The sequence below is a fragment of the Ambystoma mexicanum genome, chromosome 4p, assembly GCF_040938575.1.
Source record: "Ambystoma mexicanum isolate Mex_15411 chromosome 4p, UKY_AmexF1_1, whole genome shotgun sequence".
NCBI lineage: Eukaryota > Metazoa > Chordata > Amphibia > Caudata > Ambystomatidae > Ambystoma > Ambystoma mexicanum.
In genome coordinates, this window is record NC_090927.1 from 399,972,788 (window position 1) to 399,986,165 (window position 13,378).

The window sequence follows — 13,378 nt, forward strand, 5'->3', positions numbered from 1 at the left end:
AGTGTATATTCAGGAGGGAGATGACAAAGTAATTATTACCCCAGGGGAAGAGGGTATGTGCTGAGGGAAGAGGGCACGGGTTTGGAGGTGGATATGGAGGAGTGTTTGATGGGATGAGACCGCAATTTGTAGGATTTGGAGGTTATGAGCGACAATGTTGCATGTGTGGAAGTACAGGGCATTATGCACAAGTGTGTAAGAGCATAGGGGCCATGAAAGAAGGATAGCAACATCCCTGCCAAAGGGTTGGGCCTGCATTTCCCCCCACCATATTATACACAGACACAGCAAGAGCAGGGCAAATTTCAATACGCACAACAACTATTTCCACCACGTAATGAGAAATGAGAAACCATAGATGCAGCCACAAATGCACCAGACACCAAAGCAGCAGACGCCCCAGATACAGCAGCTGTAGCAGCTATGAAAACAACAACAATCACCGAATCCATTACAAATGTAAACACAACAATCTGGACAGTGGAGAAGTAACATATGAGGTGTGACAGGGGCAGGAGAGAATCCTTTTACAGGAACACGGATGAGCATCTTCTCCCAATTGGACAGCCCACAGAAAATCATGACATGTCCAGTGCTCTCAGTAACTCCTGAACTGGAGGAGGAACCCTGGGTGGGGCTGAGAATAGGGGATAGAATACTCTCTTTTTTGGTCCACATCGGGCGACCAGATCTTGTATCAGGGAGCAGAAGTACCCATGGATTGGGCATAAGGGGAGATAATAACAATACATTTAGAAGCAGCAATAGTGCAGGGGGGCAGAGTAGTTCTAGAAAGGACAGATGAGGAAGGTGTTAAACAGCACACAGCAATAGTACTTGACTCAACACAGCGTTTGAGCGGCAGGACAGATGATGAGCTATTCGAAGACAATTATACAGATGATGAAGTACTTTTCAAAATGTCTATTCCATACCAATTGCGACTACAGTAGAGGGAAACACCTCAGTTAATGCTGCTGGATAAAAAGGTAACATCTTTTCTGCAACAAAATTTGCTAAAAGTACCTCTTGTAATATGGGCAAGCAGCCCTTACGATGTCGGTCTTCTCAAAGGGATTGGAGCAGTACGAATAAGCTTGAAGGGGGGAGCAATCACAGCCCGAATTAAACAGTATCCCATGTCAAAAGAGGCAGATGAAGGCATTTATGAAACAATTGCTGCCATCCAGCAGCAGATATCATTGTGCCACCTGAATGTCCATGCAAACACGGCAGTGTAACCTGTGAAAAATGCAAAAGGAGTGTCTTGGAGATTATATACAGGGTTTACACCCTTTAAACAACATTGTAGAGGTGAAATCTACAGTCATGCCCAACCCAGCTACAATGTTGTGTAACATACCACCTAATGCTACACACTTCCTGGTCATTGACCTGAAGAACACCTTCTTGACCATGCAATTGCACTACGATGCCCAATATCTCACTGCATTTACTTATCGTGGGATTAGGCTCCAACACACAAGGCTCCCACAGGGGTACTGTGAGGGCCCAAGTCTCTTCAACAGGGTGCTAATGATGACTTGTGAAACAGACACCCAGAATGATTATAGCATAGGTACCTGTTCTCCAAATAGAATCATGAGACAGACATGATAATACTGATCCTGTAGGTCTCTGTTTCCGATTCATTTATCATTTGATGTGCTTTGCACCTTGAAGTAAACTGCACTTAGACTGGGCTTGTGTGGCTGGCTGGCTGACACACCCTGGAGCAGACATTGGGAGGACTTGAGAGTGTGTGTGTTGCTGCATACTGGGACCTTGTGTGCTCTCTTACCACCTGTCAATTCACCCTGTGGCAGTGCAGTTTGCTGTGGTGCATCGAGGTGCACATATTTTGGAAACCATGCATCCTAAGGCCCGCACCTCGAGTTTTGTTCCTCATGTCGGGACCGGTCCTTCTACTACCACATTGATGTTTTTCCGATTTCAGTCAACCATCTCATGTGTGAAGGTTCTGAAATCTGGGCAAAGGGGTGGGGTGTCCAAATGGCATGTAGCTAGTAACGTCCGGAGGGTCCTAACAGGTAACTATGCAGAATTTGGGGCAGATTGGTGAAACGGTGTGTAATTGTATAAGGAACAACGCTTCACCAAGCCACAAACTCACACATGTTGACTTGTGCTGAAATCCGGGGAACAGGATGGGGTGTCCAAATGTCATGTAGCCAGTAATGTCTGGAGGGTCTCAACAGGCAACTATGCACAATCAGGTGCAGATTGGCAAAATGGTGTGGAAATGTATAAGGAACAAAGCTTTGCCACAAACAAATGTTGACTTTTGCTGAAATTCAGGGAAAGAGGTGGGGTGTCCAAATGTCATGTAGAAAGTAATGTCCGTAACGTACTAACAGGCAACTATGCAAACTATGGTGCAGATTGGTGAAACAGTGTGGAATTGTATAAGGAACAATGTTTTTCCACAAATAAACACATTTTGGCTTTTATATATACTAGCTTTACTACCCAGCTTCGCCCAGGTTTTCAATTCTCAGATTTTTTAATCTCTGATTAATAAATCTCACATCAGTTTCTTAAGCAGTTCATTGATTTGTGTTTTAGAAGCACACATTCTCAGATCAGTAAGTCTCGCTTGAGATTCTTCAGCACTTTAATTGTTCTGTTTCAAAACATGTTGAATTCGATCAGCTTCGTGGTCTTGAGATCTTCCTTCTTCAGAATGTTGATCATGTTTCAGGTTTCGATGTTTGGTTTTGATGCGGGTGGGATAATGTCATCTTCAAATTGTAGCAAAATATCACTTGATATCATGAGGCTGAAGTACCTGTCCTTTACAAAAAAAATTGATAGAAATTAATCAGGTGTGGATCATGTTTCAGCTTCGATGTGCGATGATGAGCACTTCCTACAAATGACCTGTAGATGGCAGTGTAACACCACAAAACATAATGCCGAAAAACAAAAAAGATTAATTATCTCAGGAACGGGATGACCTATCGAGCCTGAAATAACTGCATTAATTCAGTAATGGAATAAAGAATATTCTATGCCAAATTCATGACACCAGACCTCGCTGTTCATAAGGAGTCATGTCCCCAAGAACAACACATACAAACCCACAAACAAACACAACTTTGTTTTATATATATAGATAGATGTTGATGATTTGCTAGTGTGCAGCACCACAGAAGAAAAGTGCTCAACAAACTCAGTAACATTTGTATGGGAGGATTGGTCCAAGAGACCCCCTCTGCTTCATCCTCTCACCCGGTGAAGTCCATGGCTCATCAGGGGTCCCCCCTGCCACCAGGGCCCAGGTGGTGGGTGGGCCACTGGCTGAAGACATTGACCAAACCTGTTGAATTTAGCTAGGCCAGGGAAACCATTTTGTGAAATAAAGATGGTTTGAGCCCTGTGCACAGCAGCGCGGCCCCCACCCTTGGAGAGTTTCAATTATCCCTGTGGCCGCAGCTCTCTGGCAGATCCGCTGAGAGCCCGTTCCCACAAACAGACGGACATGAGCTAGTGTTAGATACCAACACTGTAACATTTCACTTTCCACAGTGTATCGCTGTTTCCAGCATGACCCGGCCAGCAGGGCCTGGGTGGAAAAGAACTGTAAAACGGTCCCCTGACAAAAGCAGAGTCCCCAAGTACTAATGAGCAAACCACCTGTGGTGAAACTTTTCTCTCCACGACCCCTCTGACTAAAAACCTGTAAACTCCATAAAAATGGCACAATGTGTGCTTATATGACATTAGGAATGAAGCACCCACATCCCTGTAGCTATGCGCAAATAGTAAAAGTGTCCCGGGTGTTTTTCGTGTTATGTGTTTCATCAAGAAGACTGCACCCCACGGTCCCGCGCCATAAATGAACTAATGCTGCTAGAGTGCAAAGGAAGACAAATGCAACCATATTGAGAGCTCACGTAAAGGGTGCATGAAAATTCACCATATGTATGACCAAGCTCACCATGTGCCACTGCCGTCAGTCTCATTGGTGGGTTGTTCCTGCGTGCTCCACCAACCTTACTACTACCTCACTTACCGCACATGTATAGACATGTAACAAAATGTTGTAGTTCTTAAAAATTTAGCGTATAAGTAATATGTTCGAATTGGCCATATGGATGGCACTAGCAATGTCAAAAACGTGAGCTTTGAAAAGACTCAATGAGTATTGTATATTATGTAAATGTTTATGTCTCTTCCACCTAAATCTGCAACACACGAGGAAAAATACCTTTGAGAGCACATGCAAGGCCATTCCCCCTTCCCCCAGTGAAGCCTGTCAGACGAAAAAGCAGAGGCCTGTGCTGCTCTGCTCAACCTCCCCCAATTCGGCTGGAGCCACTTCAAACATTCACATTCCCCCGCAGCACCCAAGGCCACGGCCTGCCACCTAAATTATTTCCAACCCAGCAGTAAACCCCGGCCTTAAAACACAAATCCAAAGGCGCCCTTTCTTAGGCTCCACGACCCACCGGCTCACTTTAGGTTAATGGCCCCTGTAAAATTAGGACACCCAATATTATGGCAACACTGCAGGAACACATCCATAATTACTTCTAACGAGACATGATAACGTGGACCGCCTGTCCTATGCTCTGAGACCCAACCCCGCGACCTATGATACCCGGTCAACAGGACGATGGTAACCATGTATTGATGTATTGCCAAAGGTCCCCACTCTAGGTGCATTCCCCCTGTGTTGCATTAACCTGTAGAATAACCTATTTGAAGATTTACCATGGAAGATAATATTGCAATGTTGAATGACTGTGGTGTGCGTGGCCCTAGGGCAGAAAGTCAGGAAAGACATTCATCTCTGACACTGGTCACGGTTGGCACAACAACACCGTCCGGATGAGCCCAGCTGACCTGCCAGGCCCAGCCCAACCCACAAGGGTAACCAGTGATGTCCTCCAGCCACGGCAAACCACATCGCAGCAGCACCTATAGTTAGTCGTCGCCACCCAATCCCCACGAACTTGTGCCCCCTATAGCATGTGGGTTTTTATGACGCTTTTTGTAAATATATACGCCTGTCTTTGCTATTGTCAGACAGAGCGCTCTCGTAGTTTGCAGAGTTCTTTGCATGCCCTATTCTGATTGATAAATTCCCATTTAAGCTCACCCGCACTTTGTCCTGGCATTATTCCCATCCTGGGAGAGTCCATTATTGTCTCTCATTGTGGGGAGGATCGTGCTATCTGGGGACGCTCGCCTTCACATTATTAACACTACTAGCTGTCCCCACCACGCATTGCTGTGGCTCAGTCTGGTTAAATGGAAAAGAAAGAAAAGAGAAAGCGCACATTTCTAATATGTTTAATTTCACAATGCTTGTGGGTATACAATATTTTTGTTGTTCCATTGTCTGTGCAGATATGCCGACTGTAGAACACGCAATATATAATTGCCCATGTGAGAAGCAATCCGTGTCTAGATCTAAACCGCACAATTCTAATGATTGGCCTTAAGCTTTGTTGATGGTGATTACAAACGCAGATTGGCATGAATTGAGTTGTTACGATTTCTGTGCCAAACGACATCATTTGGAAGAATGAATTGTATTTCCTGATGTTAGGTATGAAATGTTTTGATTCGGCGGTATATGCAGCAAGCAAAGTTTTTAATGGCTCTGGCGGCTCTCCAAGTTGAGGCAGTTTAATTTTCCCGGCAACTAACACATTCCTTTAATTTCTCCATTAAATTTCAGAGCCTTGCAATAAGGACAAACTTCAGTCATGGTGCTGAAGAGAACATGCCCGCTCAAACTATAATCATCAGCTGGGTTGTACAGGAATGCAAGACGATTGTAATCGCGTGATTGCTGAGCACAGAGTCATGTTGGATGCTGATCTGCTGTTTCTCGTTGACATCTTTCAGCCACTCTCAGCCTGTCTCGTTCATTGTGTTGAGAACGAAGCAGATCTGAAGCTGCTTTTACATCCAACAGATGGCGCTGTTTTTTAGTAAAATATTTAGTATAGCGTGTGTTGCTTTTACATCCAAAGGATGGCGCTGTTTTTCAGAAAAAGCACGTTTTTACCTGTCACAGGTGTGACAGCTATGTATAGTAGGTATATAAAAACATGTGCCTATTTGAATGCAACGTTTTGTCAAATGTTCAAAGCAATCAGTGAATAACTTTCGGAGATTTAAGATTTTGAACAAACAAACATTTAAATGTTTATTTATATAGATAGATTGGCTGAGAAAGGATACAAGGTGTACAAAGAAGAATTGCAGTATTGCCAGGAGGAGGTATTATATTGGCGCCACATAATATCAAAGGAAGAGAGGAGGGTGACACCTGAAAGAGCTGAGTTAATTGCAAAAACACCCCATCCAGAGACAGTGAAAGAAAGACAACAATTCCTGGGGCTTTGTAATTATTGTTGCTTGTGGGTCTATGACTATAGCATGTACATTCTGCCCCTTTCAGAAGGACTGAAGGAAGCACAGAAAGAGAAGAGTCCCATAACATGAACAGACAAGATGATCAATGTATTTGAGGAACTGAAACAAGCAATAAGTGCAGTATTAGATTACAAGGAGGAATTTTATTTATTTTCACATTCAAATGGATATGTGATTACGGCTGTCCTCAAGCAAAAAACTGAAATGGGACACAAACCATTGGCATATTACAGTGGGATCTTAGATACAACAATGAGAGGGCATTTTCCATGTGAACAAGCACTGGCTGCAGCAGATTTTGCAATAGAGAAATCATCCACAATAACAATGGGCTGGGCAGTAAAATTGTATGTGGAGCATGCCTTTTTTGCTGTTCTTGAAAACCCAAAGTCCACACTCTCTAGACAGCCAGCATCTGAATATGAGTTTATATTATCCAGTCCATCAATAAATATTGTTAGATGTCACATGGTGAATCCTGCGAGATTGATTGCTGAACCAGTACAGGGAGGAGAATAGGTTCATGACTGTTCTACATGTACACACATAATTTTCAATGTACCACCATTAAAAGAAACAACGTTAGTGGGGGAGAGGTGGTGATGGTTCATTGACGATAGATCAGCACTGGATTGAGGCATTCAGGAGCAGTGGCAGTAAGGAGTAAGGGTGATGATTTTGAGGTTGTGACAAGTGCCAGATTACCAGGTCATTGTTCTGTGCAGGCAGCTGAGTTAGTAGCAATGATGTTATCATTTGAACACCACGAGGACCAGGTAGTGACAATATATTCTGACTCTGCCTATGTGACGTCCACAGTACACCCAGGACTGTCATGGTAGAGAAGGGGGGGCTTCCAGAAAACAGACAGCAAACCAGTGCAGCATGCCCCATTATTAAAATAATTATTATATAAAGTGGCATATCCCACGGTGCTGCCGGGGTGAAGTGTGCAGCTCATACTGGCAGCACACACTTAATTTACCATGGTGATGAATCAGCAGATGTGGAAGCAATACGGGTACCATACTTTCCACAAATAGAAGAGATAACTATTGCCCCACACAAAATAATGCATACCATGAAGGTAAAGGAGGGCTCTAGTGCATTACCATTGACACAAATAATGGAATAGCAGGGACACACACCACAGATGGAAGAGGATCTGTGGATAAAGCAGGATGCTCACTATTCCTCACCCACTGACCTAGTATGTTGATAGAATAGCACGGGGAAGCCTGTAATGCCCCTTATGTTACTTACAGTAGCATTGGAACAATTGCAATACACAGCACACACCACAAGGGAATATGTGGGAGCAGATATTTCAGAAGACTTGCTCAACCTCAACCTGCACAAACATGGTGTGAACTTTATTGTTAACTGTGCTACGCACCAGCAATACACTGCTGGACATACCCTGAGAATGGTGAGAGGAGCAATACCCTGCCATACAGTCCCATTTCAGCATTTGCATATAGACTTTGCCGATACGCTCCAAAGTTATAATGAATATCAATGCATGATTGTGGTAGCGTACCCGTTTTCACACTGGACAGAAGCAGGACCATGTACCCATGAAGATACCAAGTCGGCTGCTAAGTTCCATGTATGTGAAGTGTTCCCTGAATAGGAAGTGTGCAAAGTGTTGCAATCAGATAATGGACCACACTTTGCAAATGAGTTATTTTCTGAAGTAACATCCATGCTTGGTATTAATCACAAACTTTGTTATGCCTATCATCTCCAGGCCAATGGCATTGTAGAATGCCTCAACCAACTGTTGAAGGAACGTATTGCAAAATTAATGGACACGCTAAACAAAAACTGGTTACACTGCCTTCCCCTGGCTCTCTTTGCCGTATGCAAACAGCCAGGCTCAGATCACCACCTTATGTCCCACAAAATAGTGATTGGCAGAAGGATGCACATCTCCATTGCTCCTTCCATGCGTACTCCATTGGATGCAGAGAGTTCGCTGACCGTGTTACGCGATGAAATGCATGATTACTTAACTGCAATGACTAAATGTCACCCAACGGCGTGTGCCACGGCCACAGCGAAATCGCACATAGCGCGGCACACATAACAAAAGTAGGTGGAACACAGGGCGTAACACTCGGAATGGGGAACAACGCGGGAAAATATGGGCGCCACTGGGGAAGTACAGGAGGCAAGTGCGCAGAATGCCCACACGCTCGCCTACAACTCGTATTCATGGAATCAAATAAGGCAAACCAGTGCACGGTCAAAGACGCGCACAGGGCCAAACAAGTCCGCCACAAGAAAGCAGGCGGTAGCGTCCCTGCGCCTGAAATAAATGTGTGCCAAAATGTGCGCTTACAAAAAACACATATATACAGCTGTGATGAATGATCCATACTGTGGCCCTCTAAGACAAATTACGTGCAAAGGGGTACCGACAAACACGGACACCCGCTGTGTGAAAAATAGCGTGTGCGTGTATTTTGGGGTGCGCGGGAAGTTCCACACGCGATTGGCCTGGGTATGTGTATTTCGGGGTGCGCGGGAAGTTCCACATGGAATTGTCCGTGGTACGTGTATTTCGGGGTGCGCGTGAAGTTTCACATGCGATTTCAGCAGGGTACGTGTATTCCAAGGTGCGCGGGAAGTTTCACACGCGAATTTGCAGGGTACGTGTATTTCGGTGTGCGCGTGGTGTTCCACACGCGATTTCAGCAGGGTACATGTACTCCGGGTGCGTGGGAAATTCCACACGCGAATCCAGCAGCGTACGTGTATTTCGGGGGTGCCGGGGAGACATGAGTGGGGGCCACGTGAATTGGCTGTGTGGGTCCTCCCAGCTGTTCCCTCTAAACCCTCCATGGCCCCTGTAGGCGGCCCACACCACAGGGGACTACCCTGCACCCCTGCACATGTCCCGCAGGCAGCCCATCCACCATGGCCATGCCCCCCAGCCAACCCACATGTCACCTTGCACTACTGCCCACACCAACGCATGTCTCCCAGCATCCCCACCCCCCTGCATCCAGGGGCACCCTCCACCAGGCCCCCAATCATGTCTCCCAGCACCCCCACCCCCCAGCAGTCAGGGGCACCCTCCACCAGGCCCCACTCATGTCTAACTCATGTCCCCCTGCACCCCCACACCCCAGCAGTCAGGGGCACCGTCCACCAGGCCCCCACTTGTGTCTCCCAGCACCCCCACCCCCCAGCAGTGAAGGGCACCCTCCACCATGCCCCCACACATGTCTCCCAGCACCCCCAGCATCCAGGGGCACCCTCCACCAGGCCCCCACTCATGTCTCCCTGCACCCCCACCCCCCAGCATCTAGGGGAACCCTCCACCAGGCCCCCACTCATGTCTCCCTGCACACCCACCCCCCAGCATCCAGGGGCACCCTCCACCAGTCCCCCACTCATGTCTCCCTGCACCCCCACCCCCCAGCATCCAGGGGCACCCTCCACCAGGCCCAACTCATGTCCAACTCATGTCCCCCTGCACCCCCACCCCCAAGTAGTCAGGGGCACCCTCCAGCAGGCCCACACTCATGTCTCACACCCCCCCAACCCCCAGCAGTCAGGGGCACCCTCCACCAGGCCCCCACTCATGTCTCCTAGCACCCCCATCCCCCAGCATCCAGGGGCACCCTCCACTAGGCCCCCACTCATGTCTCCCAGAACCCCCACCCACCAGCATCCAGGGGCACCATCCACCAAGCCCACACTCATGTCTCCTACCCCCCACCCCCCAGCATTCAGGGGCACCCTCCACCAGTCCCCCACTCATGTCTCCCAGCACCCCCAACCCCAGCATCCAGGGGCACCCTCCACCAGGCCCCCACTCATGTCTCCCAGCACCCCCACACCCAAGCATCCAGGGGCACCCTCCACCAGGCCCCACTCATGTCCAACTCATGTCGCCCTGCACCCCCCACCCCCCAGCAGTCAGGGGCACCCTCCACCAGGCCCCCACTCATGTCTCCCAGACCCCACCCCCCAGCATCCAGGGGCACCCTCCACCAGGCCCCCACTCATGTCTCCCTGCACCCCCACCCCCCAGCATCCAGGGGCACCCTCCACCAGGCCCACACTCATGTCTCCCACCCCCCACCCCTATCAGTCAGGGGCACCCTCCACCAGGCCCCCACTCATGTCTCCCAGCACCCCCAGCAGTCAAGGGCACCCTCCACCAGGCCCCACTCATGTCCACCTCATGTCCCCCTGCACCCCCACACCCCAGCAGTCAGGGGCACCGTCCACCAGGCCCCCACTTGTGTCTCCCAGCACTCCCATCATCCAGGGGCACCCTCCACCAGGCCCCCACTCATGTCTCCCAGCACCCCAACCCCCCAGCAGTGCAGGGCACCCTCCACCATGCCCCACACATGTCTCCCAGCACCCCCACCCCCCAGCATCCAGGGGCACCCTCCACCAGGCCCCCACTCATGTCTCCCAGCACCCCCACCCCCCAGCATCCAGGGGCACCCTCCACCAGGCCCCACTCATGTCCAACTCATGTCCCCCTGCAGCCCCACCCCCCCAGCAGTCAGGGGCACCCTCCACCAGGCTCCCAATCATGTCTCCCAGCACCCCCACCCCCCAGCATCCAGGGGCACCCTCCACCAGGCCCCCACTCATGTTACCCTGCACCCCCACCCCCCAGCATCCAGGGGCACCCTCCACAAGGCCCCCACTCATGTCTCCCAGCACCCCCACCCTACCCCCCAGCATCCAGGGGCACCCTCCACCAGGCCCCCACTCATGTCTCCCAGCACCCCCACCCTCCAGCATCCAGGAGCACCCTCCACCAGGCCCCCACTCATGTCTCCCTGCACCCCCACCCCACAGCGTCTAGGGGCGCCCTCCACCAGGCCCCACTCATGTCCAACTCATGTCCCCCTGCACCCCTACCCCCCAGCAGTCAGGTGCACCGTCCACCAGGCCCCCACTCATGTCCCCCTGCACCCCCACACCCCAGCAGTCAGGGGCACTGTCCACCAGGCCCCCACTCATGTCTCCCAGCACCCCCACCCCCCAGCAGTGCAGGGCACCATCCACCATGCCCCCACACATGTCTCCCAGCACCCCCACCCCCCAGCATCCAGGGGCACCCTCCTCCAGGCCCCCACTCATGTCTCCCTGCACCCCCACCCCCAGCATCCAGGGGCACCCTCCACCAGGCACCCACTCATGTCTCCCAGCACCCCCACCCCCCAGCATCCAGGGGCACCCTCCACCAGGCCCCCACTCATGTCTCCCTGCACCCCCAGCATCCAGGGGCACCCTCCACCAGGCCCCAATCATGTCCAACTCATGTCCCCCTGCACCCCCACCCCCAGCAGTCAGTGGCACCTTCCACCAGGGCCACACTCATGTCTCCTAACCCCCTCACCCCCAGCATCCAGGGGCACCTTCCACCAAGCCCCCACTCATGTCTCCCTGCAGCCCCACCCCCAGTATCCAGGGGCACCCTCCACCAGGCCCCCACTCATGTCTCCCAGCACACCCACCCCCCAGCATCCAGGGGCACCCTCCACCAGGCCCCCACTCATGTCTCTCAGCACCCCCACCCCCCAGCATCCAGGGGCACCCTCCACCAGACCCCCACTCATGTCTCCCTGCACTGCCACCCCCCAGCATCCAGGGGCATCCTCATGTCCAACTCATGTCCCCCTGCACCCCCAGCCCCCCAGCAGTCAGGGGCACCCTCCACCAGGCCCACACTCATGTCTCCCACCCCCCCACCCCCCAGCATCCAGGGGCACCCTCCACCAGGCCCCCACTCATGTCTCCCTGCACCCCCAGCATCCAGGGTCACCCTCCACCAGGCCCCACTCATGTCCAACTCATGTCCCCCTGCACCCCCACCCCCCCATTAGTCAGGGGCACCTTCCACCAGGCCCACACTCATGTCTCCTACCCCCTCACCCCTCAGCAGTCAGGGGTACCCTCCACCAGGCACCCACTCATGTCTCCCAGCACCCCCACCCCCCAGCATCCAGGGGCACCCTCCACCAGGCCCCCACTCATGTCTCCCACCCCCCCACCCCCCAGCAGTCAGGGGCACCCTGCACCAGGCCCCACTCATGTCTCCCAGCACCCCACCCCCCAGCATCCAGGGGCACCCTCCACCAGGCCCCCACTCATGTCTCCCAGCACCCCCACCCCCCAGCATCCAGGGGCACCCTCCACCAGGCCCCCACTCATGTCTCCCAGCACCCCCACCCCCCAGCATCCAGGGGCACCCTCCACCAGGCACCCACTCATGTCTCCCAGCACCCCCACCCCCCAGCATCCAGGGGCACCCTCCACCAGGCCCCACCATGTCAAACTCATGTCCCCCTGCACCCCCACCCCCCAGCAGTCAGGGGCACCCTCCGCAAGGCCCCAACTGATGTCTCCCAGCACCCCCACCCCCCAGCATCCAGGGGCACCCTCCACCAAGCCCCCACTCATGTCTCCCTGCACCCCCACCCCCCAGCATCCAGGGGCACCCTCCACCAGGCCCCACTCATGTCTCCCAGCACACCCACCCCCCAGCATCCAGGGGCACCCTCCACCAGGCCCCCACTCATGTCTCCCAGCACCCCCACCCCCCAGCATCCAGGGGCACCCTCCACCAGACCCCCACTCATGTCTCCCTGCACCCCCACCCCCCAGCATCCAGGGGTACCCTCCACCAGGCCCCACTCATGTCCATCTCATGTCCCCCTGCACCCCCACCCCCCCCAGCAGTCAGGGGCACCCTCCACCAGGCCCACACTCATGTCTCCCACACCCCCGCCCCCTGCAGTCAGGGGCACCCTCCACCAGGCCCCCACTCATGTCTCCCAGCACCCCCACCCCCCAGCATCCAGGGGCCCCATCCACCAGGCCCCCACTCATGTCTCCCAGCACCCCCACACCCCAGCATCCAGGGGCACCCTCCACCATGCCCCACTCATGTCCAACTCATGTTCCCCTGCACCCCCACCCCCCA